Source organism: Aphidius gifuensis, linkage group LG1 (assembly GCF_014905175.1).
Source record: "Aphidius gifuensis isolate YNYX2018 linkage group LG1, ASM1490517v1, whole genome shotgun sequence".
Classification (NCBI taxonomy): domain Eukaryota; kingdom Metazoa; phylum Arthropoda; class Insecta; order Hymenoptera; family Braconidae; genus Aphidius; species Aphidius gifuensis.
Genome location: NC_057788.1, coordinates 13,818,764 through 13,824,763, shown reverse-complemented (window position 1 = coordinate 13,824,763; position 6,000 = coordinate 13,818,764).

Sequence of the window (6,000 nt, the reverse complement as noted above, 5' to 3'; positions counted from 1 at the left end):
ACTTGACTCTTTCAGGGGTTCTCAGCTTTGTTTTTTTTTGCGTCTATTTTTTTTCTTTCTACACCTCTGTGCCTTTATCCTTCTTTTTATAAATTCATTAATTATTCTCATTAATATTAATAAAATTAATCCAATAATAATAATATTATAATTAAATAATAATGATATTAAATAATTATAATAACTTATTTTAATTTTATTTCATTAAAAAACTAATTATTCTTTTAAATAAATTAATACAATAATGATTTTATAAATAAATAATTATAACAATTTATTTTTATTTTCTATTATTATCAGAGCCAGGAAGTTCGTCCGTTATTTCAGCTTGCCGTAAATACCATGGCAACATGGTGAAATATAGTTAAAAAAAAAAGACGATCTGAACCTCGTACATGGAAAAAATGGCCTCAAAAAATGGCCTTTTTTTTCGGCCTCGTGAAAATGGCCCTTTAAAATGGCCTTATATTTTTGGCCTCTTAAAAATGGCCTTATTTTTTTTCTTGGCTTCTTAAAAATGGCTTTAAAAAATGGCCTTATAATTTTGGCCTCTTTTGGCCATTTTTTGAGGCCATTTTTAAGAGGCCAAAAAAAATAAGGCCATTTTTAAGAGGCCAAAAATATAAGGCAATTTTAAAGGGCCATTTTTAAGAGGCCAAAAAAAATAAGGCCATTTTTTGAGGCCATTTTTCCATGTACGAGGTTCAGATCGTCTTTTTTTTAAACTATATTTCACCATGTTGCCATGGTATTTACGGCAAGCTGAAATAACAGACGAACTTCCCGGCTCTGATTATTATATTTAATTTCTATTATTATAATCATTTTATTAATTATAAAGTCATTAATATTTATTTTTTTTAAATATTTATAGAATTTATTTTAGATGTGCTCAAAAAAATGGTCGCGGATTTTCTTGGCCGCGCCAGAGTTCTTGATGGCGTCGTGACTATCACAAGACAACACACAACTCATGACACAGAAGAAGGGTTACTTGATTATTATATAGCTAAAAATCATGTTCAAAATGTTACTGAACACAGCTTAAGACCACCAAAGTCGTTAATCAGAATTTTATCCGAGTCTGAACAGTGCCAAGCTGCAGCTTTAACCTACCGCTATTGGTCTCCACCAAAAATGAAGTCGATAATTAATAAAACAAGAAAAAGCGTGGATTACCTCAACATTCACGACTCGTTGGATGAATTTCACGATGTTTTGCACTCCGAAAATTGGAGGAGGTCCTTGTTGGCATGTGGTGACAATGAACAATTGACTGTTAATTTAAATTTGTCCAATAAGAAATATTTGATGACTATTTTCAGTCAAAGATTAATTAATCATCTTTCAAACTCAAATAATTTGACAATTCAGTCAAGCAGCTACAAAATACCAAATGGTGTCAATGAAGTTTTGACTGTTTCAGCTGTTCATAACTCTCGTTTATTCAAGTGCTTATGGTTCTTGGTACAAGAAATAAATCAAAGTGTATATGATCTGCTAACCGATATTATTGATGAAAAATTTCTAAATGCATCAAACGTGTTTATCAATTGGGATGTTGATTTTCGTCAATCATGTGAGAGGCATTGGCCAGATGGTACCCACAGTACATGGTACTCATACGCTAAAGCTATTTGTGATGAAGCAACAAAATTGAATATTGATTTCACAGTTGACAATAATAAAATCATTTTTCGTGAATTGGCATCATTGGCATCATTGCCAAGTGAAAAAAATGCAAATGAACTTCTGGGTATCGTTGGTGGCTTGGATCAAGACATGCTCAATATTTTTCAACAACTTTTTGATCGTATTCGTAACACTTGGTTACGTGTAATTGGTGTGGACAAAATGACTTGCATTGTTGATGATAGATTACAACAACTGAAACTTGGGTGGTATGAAATAGCAGACGAGACGTTGCCTGATAGTGTATTGGGAATTTTAACGATGAATCCTTCAGCATTTCAATACTTAAGTAAAATTGACACAATATTATAATTATGTGTAATGTGAATTTTGTTTAATTGAATTATTTTGAAAGACTAATTAATATTTTTTAACAGGTTATGTAGTTGGATTAACTGAAGACACATTAAAAGATGTCAATAGAGGTCAAGGAAACAACAACAGTTATTCAATTGCGTGTCCAAAAGTGATTGAAATTAGAAATGAATTTCAGCAATTACAAATTGTTTGGCGTGGTCTTGATAGTGGAATGACAGGACCACGAGCTTTGGCGAAGCTCAGCCGCTTCATAAAGAGTCCTTTGAATAATTTAATAAATCATCTTCAGCCACATTCACCAGGCTTCACAGTTATTAATTTTCAAGACAATGTTGAAGGTGAGTTAAACAACAGCAGCAAATTCAAATTAATTTTTTTTTTTTTTTAAATTTATTAAATCTATACAATAAAAAGACATGGCCGAATCCTTAGAAACGCAGTTATACGTAAACTATTGCCCCGATTTACATGAAATTTAACATAGATATTTAGTTTGAGCTCAGGAGGGTTTAAGTCATTGAAAATATCACCCAGGTTATCTTTTACGATCACCAGGAGGTCAAAATGATTTTTCCAATTATCTTCAGGGTTTTTCTTATTATGTTAATATTATTTTAACTAAAAAATATATTTTTTCAAAAAGAGGACATCAAAAATGTTACATTAGTTTGTTTTGCTGGTTTCCGGTTCTGCTGGGTTTTTTTTGATCAAACCGTATATTTTATCGAGAACTAAAATTAGAAATATTGTGTTGATTGATAATGTTGGTTTTCGGTTCACAAGGATGTAGAGATTAAATTTTTTCATCTTCTGGGTTTTTTTTGACTAAATAGTATATTTTATCGAGAATTAAAATTAGAAATATTGCATTATTTTATAATGTTGGTTTTCGATTCACCAGGATGTAGAAATTGTATTTGTCATCAACTCCTGGGGTTTTTTTTTCATCAAATAGATATTGGAAATTGCATAGAATATAATTATAACTTGAGTTAAATTGATTGTGTCATAAATCAACCGGTATAAAATTTTATTTATTATAATCGATTTGGATTGATAATTGATATACAAATAAGACAAGAATGGCACAAATAATCCAAAGATCTTAAAATGCCGTTATCTAAACAATATGCGATCGAAAGTTCTGAATCACAATCACGTCTATGATCTCTTTCTAAATTCTAAATTTCATATCTCAATTAGTTTTTGTTTTTGTCAGGAATCATCGTTTGACAAAAAGAACATATAATAATTTTCGGATATTACCATTGTTAATTTTCTTTTTTCTTATATTAAACAAACAGAATCATTACGTAAAATTTCATTGACCATCTCCAGGAATTTGATTCCCTCTGCAAAAAATGAAATAATGTTGAATCTAGAAATAATTTCTCTTATAAAACGATAAAAACATACCTTCTTAAATCTCTATTTGATTAAATTGGATACTGTGATTATTAGCAATTGAAAGAAATTTTTTCTTTAGAATGTCAAGAAGCAATTTATATGAAATTTTTCTTTTCGAATGTTTATCAATGACTTTCGAAGATATATCATCGAGTTTGAATAAAATATATCTATTATTGAAAGTCATTTCGCAACACGTCTAATTGAAAGAAAAGAAATTATAAATAAATATTAAACACAATAATAAAAGAATTACAAAGAACAAACTTTGAAAATTTGGCAATTCATGATGAGTATAAAACGTCAATTATGTATCTTAACCTTTCTTGATTCATGAACTTTCCTTGGCAACAGAAAACATTAAAAAAAAAAAACAAAAAAAAAAGAGATATTTATTCAAAAAGAAACAATAAAAAATTGAACGATCAAATTAAAATTTATTTGAAAAAAATTATAATGGAACACCCGAGCAAGAATTAACAGTAGTAACATATTTCTTCTTTCTCATGATTACCGATGACAATGTTATTTTTACAATCAAAAAAGTTTTAAATTTTTTTCGACTTACTTACATTCAGGTCTATTTGGAAATATGAGCATAATAAATGTTTTTTCCTTGATGTTCAGGATTGAGGATAATATAAAATTGAAAATATTTACTGATGTACTAAGGGTGTTTCAAAAATGCTAAATACTTTGGTTTATTAGAAAATATGATTGCTGTTGATAAGATGAGTAGAATATTATATTATGTTGAGAAATTAAACGTAGGCAACATCATTCCCTTATTTATTTTTTTTCATAGCTTTTCATTTATTTAAATAAATCGAATGAATTAATTTTTTTTCAATTTATCATTTGATTTGAATGAATTAAATAAATAAGCTACATCCATTCATTAGCCATTTGTCGATAGCTTCTTATTTGTTTAAAATAGTTTCCAAATAATGAAATTCTTCTGTAATAACAATTTTCTCGAATATACTGTTACGTACCAAGTTGAAAAATTAAAATTTCACTATGAAATAACAAAAAAAAAGAAAGAATGTTCAAAGCCAAAATTTAATAGGTAAATAATCATAGAATAATTATAATAAATCAACTTGGTATTTCACGTTATAATTAAAAATCCCCTTATTTTGTTATTCCCTACAGGGTAACGGGTTAGGAGGGAATGTGTATAAATGTAGATCTACCTTTGTTGTAAGAATAATCCGAAACAATTGTTGTTGAGAGCGTGTCAATCTGGATGGTCGCCTGTTGTTGTTGATAGTCTCGAATAATCCAAACGTAAAATGAACTCAAAGCACAGAAAACAACACCCCGGAGAAATGTCACAGTCAATAATGTTTTATATAGGATTAGGGAAGGTTAAATAACACAGGAAATAATAATTTATCACAATTATTTATTAATTTAAATTCACTCGAAAAATGTTATTTATTCAAAACGTAAAAGTTCAATTTATTTATTTAATTTTTATCAGATGTGTTTGATTAAATTTTGATTTCGCTTTCAAATTTTGATTTAATTTTAAATTTTAATTTAATTTTTGATGATTTGAATAGAACGAAAGTTGTCACAAGAGCGAAGCTCCTTAAAATTATTTAATAAAAATTCCCATAAAAATTTAAATTAAAAGTAGGGATGATCTTAGGTGGTAACATCTTTGACCAATCAAAATTGATGGTTCTCATGATAGTCAGCATTTAATTGTATCTGAGATATTATTCTAAATAATTAATAAATTCAACGGATGTTAAATATCGAGTTGCTGATTTAAAAATGCAACTGCGGCTTGAGAAAATAAAATTTAAAATGAAAAATTATATTGAAAAAGTAAATGATATTTAAATAAAATAAAAAAAATGTCCATGATGCTAAAAGTGAAATATTATTATTAAAAAATAAAAAGAACAAATTTATGTGCTACTCGATATTGTACTATATCCCTTGAATTTACCAAATATTATTTATTAATTAATTATTTTTAAATATTAAAATACCAGTACGTAACAATTCCCCCCAAAAAAAGGTCGTTGTCTGTCTGAAACACGACAGCAGCGAATCAAAAAAAAATATTTTATTCGTTGTTACATATTTATTAAAAACAATTATTATTAATTAATCCCTTATAAAATTTTGTTAAAAACAAAAAAAAATTTTCTCTATTTCCTATTCGAGACTTCTAACGGACGATCGACGGCTATGGTAACTCCGTGTGAGTCGAGCGTGACCTACTTTTCATTTTTTTCAAGTTTAATTTCAGTGTGATATTGTTGATTTGCTCATTCTTTTATCTAACCTTGGAAATTTTTTAATATTAAATTGATTATTATTTTTTTTGTTTAAAAAAAAAATATTGTTTGGATTTTTATTTATTTATTGAAAATTTATTAATTGTTAATACTTTACTATTAAAGGTTTTTCAGCGATGTAGAATGAATTTTTTTTATTATTAATTTTTTTTGACATTGTTTTTTTTTGTTTATATTTTGATTATTGTTATTATTATTTATTATTTTGATTTCAATTTAAATTATTTATTTGTAAATCAGCCTCCCACACGGAATTATTGAACCA